We start from the raw sequence: 11632 nt of genomic DNA, 5'->3' as shown, positions 1-11632 counted from the left end.
GTTTAGTGGTTAAACAAATTATAGCCTTCCATTGGAAAAATCCAATTTTACCGGCCTTTACTGAAATCATAGACCAAATTAATCTACATAAAGCATATGAAGAAAACTTCGCAATAGCAAACAACTATTATAAGAAATATGATAGGAAATGGAAGAAATGGGTTGAGGTATATCCCATCTTACCACATTAAAAGGAAAGGTGACAATTAATGTATACCTGTGAAGGTAATATATGTTAACCTGTTAATAATTGTTAATAATTAATCAAATTCTGTTATGACTGGACATAATGTCCACAATGTTTCTCTTACCCTTTTCCCATTCCCACTTCCCTCACCTCCCGCCCTCTCCCCACCCTTATTTCCTTGAAAGTTAAATATATGATTATCTACAAAACACAATATTAAATTTCAAAATGCTTAATAAAAATTATTTGAAAGGATATTACCTGCGTTTATTTGTGAAAAAAATGGAAATTTGGCGAAAATTTTGAAAATTTCGCAATTTTCCAACTTTTAATTTTTATGCAATTAAATCACAGAGATATGTCACACAAAATACTTAATAAGTAACATTTCCCACATGTCTACTTTACATAAGCACAATTTGGGACCAAAATTTTGTTTTTTTAGGGAGTTATAAGGGTTAAAAGTTGACCAGCAATTTCTCATTTATAATGCAGATCCGTAAAAATAAAAAATCATATTTTTTCACAAAAATGATCTTTTTGCCCCCAATTATTTATTTTCCCAAGGGTAAGAGAAGAAATTGGACCCCAAAAGTTGTTGTACAATTTGTCCTGAGTACAATGATACCCCATATGTGGGGGTAAACCACTATTTGGGCGCTTGGCAGAGCTCAGAAGGGAAAGAGCGCCATTTGACTTTTCAATGCAAAATTGACTGGAATTGAGATGGGACGTCATATTGCGTTTGGAGAGCCACTGATGTGCCTAAACATTGAAACCCCCCACAAGTGACACCATTAGAAAAGTAGACCCCCTAAGGAACTCATCTAGATGTGTTGTGAGAGCTTTAAACCCCCAAGTGTTTCACTACAGTTTATAACGCAGAGCCGTGAAAATAAAAAAAATTTATTCCCACAAAAATTATATTTTAGCCCAGTTTTGTATTTTTCCAAGGGTAACAGTTGAAATTGAACTCCCACAAATGACCCCATATTGGAAACTAGACCTTCCAAGGAACTTATCTAGATGTGTTGTGAGAGCTTAGAACCCCCAAGTGTTTCACTACAGTTTTTAACGCAGAGCCGTGAAAATAAAAAATCCTTTTTTTTCCCACAAAAATTATTTTTTAGCCCCCAGTTTTGTTTTTTTCCCAAGGGTAACAGGAGAAATTGGACCCCAAAAGTTGTTGTTCAATGTGTCCTGAGTACGCTGATACCCCATATGTGGGGGTAAACCACTGTTTGGGCGCACGGGAGAGCTCGGAAGGGAAGGAGCACTGTTTTACTTTTTCAATGCAGAATTGGCTGGAATTGAGATCGGACGCCATGTTGTGTTTGGAGAGCCTCTGATGTGCCTAAACAGTGGAAAACCCCCAATTATAACTGAAACCCTAATCCAAACACACCCCTAACCCTAATCTCAACGGTAACCCTAACCACACTCCTAACCGTGACACACCCCTAACCCTAATCCCAACCCTATTCCCAACCTTAAATGTAATCCAAACCCTAACTTTAGCCCCAACCCTAACTTTAGCCCCAACCCTAACTTTAGCCCCAACCCTAATTGTAGCCCTAACCCTAGCCCCAACCCTAGCCCTAACCCTAGCCCTAACGGGAAAATGGAAATAAATACATTTTTTAAATTTTTCCTTAACTAAGGGGGTGATGAACGGGGGTTTGATTTACCATTTATAGCGGGTTTTCTAGCGGATTTTTATGATTGGCCGCTGTCAGACGCTAAAAGACGCTTTTTATTGAAAAAAAATATTTTTTGCATTACCACATTTTGAGAGCTATAATTTTTCCATATTTTGGTCCACAGAGTCATGTAAGGTCTTGTTTTTTGCAGGACGAGTTGACGTTTTTATTGGTAACATTTTTGGGCATGTGACCTTTTTTGATCGCTTTTTATTCCGATTTTTGTGAGGCAGAATGACTAAAAACCAGCTATTCATGAATTTCTTTTGGGGGGTGGGCGTTTATACCGTTCCGTGTTTGGTAAAATGGCTAAAGCAGTTTTATTCTTCGGGTCAGTATGATTACAGCGATACCTAATTTATATCATTTTTTTATGTTTTGGCGCTTTTATACGATAAAAACTATTTTATAGAAAAAATTATTATTTTTGCATCGCTTTATTCTGAGGACTATAACTTTTTTATTTTTTCGCTGATGATGCTGTATTGTAGCTCGTTTTTTGCGGGACAAGATGACGTTTTCAGCGGTACCATGGTTATTTATATCCATCTTTTTGATCGCGTGTTATTCTACCTTTTGTTCGACGGTATGATAATAAAGCGTTGTTTTTTGCCTCGTTTTTTTTTTTTCACGGTGTTCACTGGAAGGGGTTAACTAGTGGGACCGTTTTATAGGTCGGGTCGTTAAGGACGCGGCGATGCTAAATATGTGTACTTTTATTGTTTTTTTTATTTAGATAAAGGAATGTATTTATTGAAACAATATATATATATTTATTATTATTTATTTAGGAATTATTTTCCTATCGCCACGACAGCACCCCTACGAGAGAGGGGATCCGCCCACCTTCCGGACAGGAACCTACAGGATTTAAAGGGGCGGTCCCCCTCACCACTCCAGTTTGAGTTCCTGTCCGGATGGCGGGAGCCTGCAGCAGCAGTCTTACCCGGGCCTCCATGCCTCTGCGCGGTATCTGTGGGAACGGCAGAATCGGGGGCTCGGAAGCAGCGTCGGGGGTGTCCTGCGCGCAGACCCCCCCTCGTCTGGCCATACGGAGCGCGTCCCAGGAGTCGGGCAGTGCCGTCCTGGTCCGCAGTCGAGCGCGGTGTGCAGCGTCCACACCGGCGCTGGTGAACCCGGAAGTAGTTCGTGCACTTCCGGGGTAAGCCGGGGGAGGAGCGCTGCAGCGCTGTAAAAGAGCGGCGCCTATGGAATGAGTTGTGCAGCCATGTCCTCAGTAGGAGACGCCGAGCACCCTCATGGAGAGGGAACGGAGCAGCGCAGTAAGAGCGGTAGCGGCCGCTCAAGGAGAAGCAGCAGCAGCGTGGTACGGGGGCAGCAGCGTGCGAGCGCCTCAGCGTCACATTTGGATCCTACTCCTCCAGAACCAGTATTCACAGAGTCAGCCTTAATGGTGAGTGTTAACTAGACACCTGGTGCTGATATGGTCTGTTATTTGTGCTTTGTTTTAGGGGGGGAAAAAACAGCTAAATCTAAGCACAAGCAATGTGCTCTATGCATGACTCCAATGCCTGACAGTTATACCAAGAGGCTTTGTCAGGCTTGCATCTGTCAGACCTTAGAAGAGGAAGCTCCCCTTCGGTCATCAGACCTTAGAGCGGTCATCAGGGAGGAAATAAGTTATTCCCTTAGAGGCAGCCGCCAGGAAAGGTCGGGCAGGGACTTATCTCCAGGATCTAGTCTGTCCCTGCAAGAAGGTGAATGTTCCCGCTCCTCATCTCCATCCTCCTCAGATGAAGAGGGAAGGCCTTGTTTCTCGGTGGAGAACATCGACATGTTAGTTAAAGGAGTCAGATCTACCATGGGTGTTGCAGAGAGCAAGGAACCAAGGTCCGCACAGGACATAATGTTTGCGGGCTTGTGCCAGAAGAGTCGTAGGGCATTCCCGGTGGTAGATACAGTTAAGTCCCTTATAAAGCGGGAATGGGATAAGCAGGATAAAGGTTTCCTGCCGTCATCAACCAAGAGAAGATATCCCTTTGACGACAATGATCTGGCAGAATGGATGAAAGTTCCAAAAGTGGATGCAGCGGTGGCTTCCACGTCTAAAGCCGGTGCTTTGCCGCTGGAGGATGTGGGCCTTCTGAAAGATCCGTCGGATAGAAAGACCGACATGTTTTTGAAAAAAGTGTGGGAATCATCTGCGGGAGCGTTTAAGCCTGCTATCTCTAGCACTTGTACGGCTAGATCCGTCATGGTGTGGATATCACAGCTGGAGGAACAGCTGAAATCCAAGGTGCCCAGAGACAAGATGCTGAGCTCCCTTTCGCAAATACGGGAAGGGGTGTCGTATTTAGCGGATGCATCGGTGGATTCTTTAAAATTAGCAGCAAGATCAGCAGGCCTCTCAAACGCGGCTCGCCGAGCCTTATGGCTTAAAACCTGGAAAGGAGATGCCCAGGCGAGAGCTAAACTGTGTACAATACCGTGTAGGGGTGAGTACCTGTTTGGCCCGGTATTGGATGATATCCTAGCTAAAGCTGAGGATAGGAAGAAAGGTTTTCCTAAAGTTTTCAATCCTACCTTTAGGAATACCTTCAGGAGACGCTTTCAATACCGAAGACCTTACCACAACCGAGACTGGGAACCAACAGACCCGAAAAAGAAAGGTTCGGACTTTAATGCCTCATCATCTTCCTCAAGAAGAAGAAGAAATTATCGCTAGTAAAGATCTTCCAGTAGGGGGCAGGTTAAAATATTTCTATGCGCAGTGGGCTAAAATAACTGCGAGCAATTGGGTTTTAGGTATAATTGATTCAGGGTTAAAATTAGAGTTTCGGGAGAAACCTTCTGATTTTTATATCTTGACTGCCCCTGATTCCTTAGACCAACAAAAAGCCCTTGAAAAAGAGGTCCATATGTTAAGACGGAAGGAAGTTATAGTGGAGGTTCCGAAACATCAACAGGGGAAAGGGTTCTATTCCCCTTTATTTTTAATCTCCAAGCCAGATGGATCCTTTCGAACCATCATAAATTTACGGAGATTGAACAAACATCTAAATTATCATGCCTTTAAGATGGAATCTATTAAAACGGCGACTAAATTTCTTTTCCCAGATGTTATATGACAGTCCTGGATTTAAAAGATGCGTATTACCATCTGTCCATTCACCAGGATCATCAACAATTCCTCAGAATGGCGGTGCGCTTAAACGACCAGGTCAGACACTTTCAGTTTACTGCAATGCCATTTGGTCTATCTATGGCACCGAGGGTGTTTACTAAAGTCATGGCGGAAGTAATGGCCCATGTCAGAGAACAGGATACATTAATTGTACCCTACTTGGATGACTTCCTGGTAGTGGGAAATTCGTTTTTTTCAGTGTAGTACTCGCCTAAATCATGTAATATCTTCCTTACAGGACTTGGGGTGGATAGTCAATATGGAAAAATCAAGATTAGAACCGTCAACAACTCAGACCTTCCTGGGTATTCTGCTAGATTCAGAAGAGCAACAATGTTTCCTTCCGGAAGACAAAAAGCAGAGGATTGTGCACAAAGTCAGTACGGTAACAAGGAAGCCAGATCTGACTTTAAGAGACGCTATGTCCCTTCTGGGATCCCTAACGTCTTGCATACCAGCCGTCCAGTGGGCTCAATTCCACACTCGGGTGTTGCAGGCCCAAGTCTTGGATGCAGAGAGGAGTCTTCAAGGGCAATTAAGCGGAAGACTCAGGCTGTCCACCGCCACTCTACACAGTCTGAGATGGTGGTTAAACAGGAGACATTTAGAAAAAGGAGTACGCTGGAGTATAGTACCAGACAACACGGTCACAACCGATTCCAGTCCAATAGGTTGGGGAGCTCATATAGGAGATGTTTGGACTCAAGGGCAATGGTCTCTCTTAGAGGCTCAAGAGTCCTCAAATTGGAAAGAGCTCACGGCAGTAAAGAAGGCCTTACTCAGGTTGCTTCCATCTCTGCAGGATTCACATGTAAGAGTCCAGACAGACAACACAACAGTAGTGGCGTATCTCAACCACCAAGGGGGTACAAGGTCAAGATCCCTAATGAACACCGCCACAGACATACTCAAAGTAGCCGAAGCCCACTTCCGCTCTCTATCAGCTGTTCACATTCGGGGAGAGCTCAACATAGAAGCAGATTACCTCAGCCGTCATTCTCTACGTCAGGGAGAATGGGTTCTGAATCGACGGGTGTTCAAACAGATAGTAGACCTATGGGGGTTGCCCGTTATCAATCTATTTGCAACGAGAGAGAACAGACAGACCAGGAAGTTCGCTTCTCTTCAGGTGGCGGACAAGCCCTGTATAATAGACTCCCTTCAAATACACTGGGATTTCCCTCTGGCTTATGCGTTCCCCCCAATGTGTCTGATCCCTATAGTCCTCAGGAAGATCAGGGAGGAGAGAGTGAGAGTGATCCTGATTGCCCCCTTTTGGCCCAGGAGGGCATGGTTCTCGTTACTCAGGGCAATGTCTGTGTCCGACCCCTGGGTACTGCCGACCAACCCGGAGCTTCTTTCTCAGGGTCCATTCCGTTACCCCAATGTGGAATCCCTGCATCTGACGGCGTGGAATTTGAGAGGGAGTTATTGAGGAGAAGAGGGTTTTCAGAGGCTCTCATATCTACCCTTTTAAATAGCCAGAAAGAAGTTACCACTAAAATCTATGCTAAAACTTGGAAAAAGTTCCTTGCCTTCTACCAAAATCCATTTTCAGGCAAGGTCCCAATTCCAGCTATTCTGGAGTTTTTACAGAAGGGCCGAGAATTGGGCTTGGCGGTAAATACCCTTAGAGTCCAAGTATCAGCTTTGGGAGCGTTATATAACAGCGATGTGGCGGGAAATAGATGGGTTTCCCGATTTATTAGGGCCACTGAACGCAGTAACCCAGTGTTTATCCCCAGATTACCACCATGGGATTTAAATTTGGTTTTAGACACCTTAACAGAACCCCCCTTTGAGCCATTAGATTCTGTCTCCATAAAAAATTTAACTTTAAAAACAGCCTTCCTAGTAGCCCTGACCTCTGCTAGGAGAGTGAGTGATTTACAAGCTTTGTAGATAAATCCTCCTTATTTAATGGTCTTTCAAGATAGGGTAGTATTAAAACCAGACCCAGCATACCTACCAAAAGTAGCTTCCAAATTTCATAGAAGTCAGGAAATATTTTTACCATCTTTCTGTGACAATCCGAATTCAGCTGACGAGCAGAAATATCACATGTTAGATGTCAGAAGAACTCTATTAGAATATCTACACAGGACAGAACAATGGAGGCAGAGTAGGGCTCTCTTTGTCTCCTTTCAGAATCCAAGGAAAGGGGCGAGTGTAACTAAAGCGTCTATCGCCAGATGTATAAGAGATGCCATATATCTTGCTTATGCTGCTAAAGGCCAGACACCACCAGATGGCATCAGGGCCCACTCCACTCGAGCCATGGCCTCATCCTGGGCGGAAAGAGCGGACGTCTCCATAGACGTAATATGTAAGGAGGCAACGTGGTCAGCTCCTTCCACCTTTTATAGACATTATCGTCTTGACTTATCTTCAGAGGCCAATTTAGTTTTTGGCCGTACAGTACTTAGTGCTGTAGTCCCTTCCAGGTGATTGATCTTTGAAAATCTCTCGTAGGGGTGCTGTCGTGGCGATAGGAAAACTGTTTTTTACGTACCGGTAATAGGATTTTACGGAGCCACGACAGCACCCGCACATTCCCCCCCCCCCCCGTAGTTGATCACTGGTTTCTGCACCCTTTTGGGGAAAGTTTCCTCTGTATGTTATCTCCGTCCGGCGGAAAGTTTTTTTTTACGGATCCGGCAAAAAACAGATGAAACATGTGGCCATCTGGCGCAATCTGGTCGCTAATACAACTCTGAAAAAAAAAACGGATCCGGCGAAAAAAGTATCCGTTTTTTAAAAACTCGCCGGATTGTGTCTGACGGCAAAAACCTGATGTGCGAAAGTAGCCTAACTATCCATATATCTATCTACATCTATCTCATTCCTTCTATCTATCTATCTATCTATCTATCTATCTATCTATCTATCTATCTCTATCTATCTGTCAGTTTGTCTGTCTATCTACAGTATGTGTGTAATGGAGTGTGAGTTGGACAAATGTAAAAGAGGAGGTTGGACAAGACATGACATCACAAATCTTTTTTTTTGTTCAATAATACATCTTTATTTAGCTTTCAAAAACGCATACAAAACCGCGTCAAAACCGCACCAAAAAAGCATCAAAAATGCATATGCGTTTTCTGCCAAGAACTGCGGATTTAGTGCAGAAAAATCTGCATCGTGTGCACATACCCTTACACCACTTGCTGTATAGGCCAAAGAAATTGCTTCCCTGATCCACCTAGCTAAAGTGCTTTTAGAGACTTTAAGCCCCTTTCTAGCTTCCTGAAAGGAGACAAATAAGGAGCTATCTTTCTTCCAATGGTCAGTTATTGAAATATAATTACCGTAAGTATTCACCCCCTAACATCTAATGAGTGGAGCCTGTCTTCCCTTTGATTCCCAGGGTTAGCACAGAAGGAAGGAAGAACTATCTCCTGTAGTCTGTGGAATTTAGAGGCTACTTTAGGTAAATACGAGGGATCCTGCTTCAAAATAACACTATCCTCCCTAAACTGTGTATATGGTGGAATTCAGGATAGGGCCTGAATGTCACTAACCCTACGGGCTGATGTCAATGCAACTAGAAGGGCTGTTTTGAGAGAGAATTTTTATTGGGGCTACCTCAATGGGCTCAAAGGGAGATTCTGTCAACTCCGTTAGAATCAAATTCAAATCCCAAGGCATTAACTTCTGTCTAATGATGGGCCTAGACCTAGCCGATGCCCTGATAAACCTAGATACCCAATAATTGCCTGCCTGATCACAATTATACAGGGCCCCTAGAGCCGACACCTGGACTTTGAGGAGGTTTGTGGATAGACCTATCTCTAGGCCCTTTTGTAGAACCTCCAACACCTGGCTTATCTGAACCTTTCCTTTAACCTCTGCCCATGATGCTGATAGAAACTTGCTCCAAGTTCTGGCATATATTTTTGTTGTGGATGCTTTTCTACTCTTAAGTAAAGTATTCACAAGGTTATGAGAAAACCCTTTCCCTCTTAACACCGTCCTCTCAAATTCCACGCCATCAGATGTAAACTGGACACTCGTGTATGGAGGATTGGTCCTTGGGAAAAGAGGTCTGAGCGTTCGGGAAGAACCCATGGGTTGGTTATGGACATCCTCAGCCAGGAAAACCACGGCCTCTAGGGCCAAAAAGGGGTGATTAGCATAACACGTGCCCTGTCCTCCGGTATTTTCCTCAACACCAATGGAATCAGGGCTATCGGAGGAAAGGTATACGCAAGTTTGAAATCCCATGGGATCAAGAGAGCATCTACAGCTTGCGGACCTTCTCTGGGGTTTAGAGAACAGAGCCGGCGCACTCTCCTGTTCCCTCTGTTGGAAAAGAGATCTATGTCCGGACACCTCCACATCTACACAATTTGATGTCCACCTTTCCCCTTATGTACAGGGAGGTTAGTGACAGCATATGAGTTTCAGCCATCTGAAAAATATGATTCACCACCTTCATGAAAGACCTTGATTGGGTTCCCCCTAGTGGTTGATGTAGGCCACAGTTACCTGATTGTCGGAAAGTACTCTGACATGTTGACCCTGTATGGACATAAGGAGCCGTCTTATTGCCAGCTCCTCTGCCAACAACTCTTTCAGGTTAGACGAACCAGCCTGCTCACTGCTTGTCTACTTCCCTTGGACCCACACCTCCCCCACTGACATTTGTAGTGACAATCTGGGAGATATCATTTACCCAGGGAATCCCTCTGGACAAGTTTGACAAATCTAACCACCAAGGTAGGGACTGTATTGTAGAGGAGGACAGAGATTTTCATTTCTAGACACCCTCCAAGCTGACAGTCATTATGTAATACATCCCACTGTAATGCCCTAGTATGAAATTGGGCAGAGTGGACAGCCAGAATATAGGAAGTGAGTGAGCCTAAAAGGGACATCGCCCCCCCCCCCCCCCCCCCCCCCGTAAGGGACATACTGTAGATGGATTGTTCACTGCCTTCACGTCTTGACGCCGAATGCCATCTACTTTGGACCCCGGTAACCGACACTCCTGATTCTAGTCCAGCACTAGACCCAGGGATTTCTGCACCTTTAGGGACTGTGAACATGACTTTTTGATATTCACAAGCCACCCCAACCCTTTCAATTGAGTAGTGCAGTGCTGGACCGAACTGCTTACAATTAAAAAGTCATCTAGATAGGGGACCACCACGACATCCTGCTCATGGAGATGTGCCATGACCTCTGCGATCACATTGGTAAAGACCCGTGGAGAAATGACAAGACCAAACGGGAGGGCTCTAAACTAGAAATGTTTTACTGCACCCCGAGTGAAACCGCCACCCTAAGAAACTGCTGGTGATCTGCATGTATAGGTATATGGTAGTATGCGTCCTTAAGATCCAAAACTACCATAAAGCAACCTTTTGAAGAGCAACTTTATTGCCAACCTCCCAGACTCCATCTTAAAGGGACGTACCACCAAAAACTTGTTCAGGCCTTTTAGATTAATAATGGTCCGAAAGGAACCGTCCGTTTTTTTAATCAGGAAGAGGGGGAAGTAGAACCCCCTACCTCTTTCTGACACAGGAACCTCTAAAAAGACCGACTCCAGAGCCTACTGTTCAGCTGATGAGAAACGGGTGGGAGTTATCATAAATTTGTCCTGAGGTATTACACGGAACTCCAATTTTAGTCCTGCACTGATGAGATTATGTATCTATACACTATTTGAAATCTTTGACCAGGCAAAGTAGAAGGCCGACAGCTTTCCCACCCACCTGGGCTGGCAGTCATTGGGGCGGTTTCCTGGGATCCCGGGAGGAACCAGACATGTATCCTCTGCCATTCAATTCTTGTCTTCCGATCTGCTTTTATCTCTAGATGACCTTCTATGGCTGAACCTTTTTCTGTTGAAGGAATGTCCATAGGAAGGACCTGACAGGTTAGGGAACTTCTTTTTATTGTCCCCAGCCTTTTCCAAGAGTTCGTCCAACACTGGCCCGAACAAGTGTTATAATTCACAAGGGATGGCGCAAAGCTTTGACCTGCCCTGGATGTCTCCCAGCCAACACTTTAGCCACAAGGCCCTTCACTCTGCATCAGAAAGGCCCGCTGTTCTTGCGGCTAACCTGACTGAGTCCACTGACGTATCAGATAAAAAAGCTGCAGCTCCCTGGATCATGGGAAGAGAAGTCAGGATACTTTCTCTGGATGCTTTGTCCTTAAAATGAGTTTCTAACTGGTCCAACCAGACCATTAAAGACCTGGCTATACAGGTAGCTGCCACCGCTGGCCTAAGGGACCCCGCTGACATTTCCTAGGCGCCCTTCAAAAAGGTATCTGCCTTCCTATCTAGTGGGTCCTTTAAAATTGCCATGTCCTCAAATGTTAGCGAGGCTTTCCTGGATGCCTTAGCGACCTCCGCATGCAGCTTCGGGGCTTTTACGAAGCACACTCCTCAAACGGGTACCTTCTTCTGAAGGCTGAAGGTAGGGAGCCTTTCCTCTCTGGTCTCTTCCATTCCCGTAAAATAAGAGAATTGATTTTATCATTCAGCGGAAAAGATCTGCCAGCTCTCTGATCCAAACCCCCGAACATCACATCCTGCATGGATCTTTCAGGCCGGGGCTCTACAATCCCCATGGTATTATTAACCGC

The sequence above is a fragment of the Ranitomeya imitator genome, chromosome 3 (genome assembly GCF_032444005.1).
Source record: "Ranitomeya imitator isolate aRanImi1 chromosome 3, aRanImi1.pri, whole genome shotgun sequence".
NCBI lineage: Eukaryota > Metazoa > Chordata > Amphibia > Anura > Dendrobatidae > Ranitomeya > Ranitomeya imitator.
Note: the sequence above shows the minus strand (reverse complement) of the source record.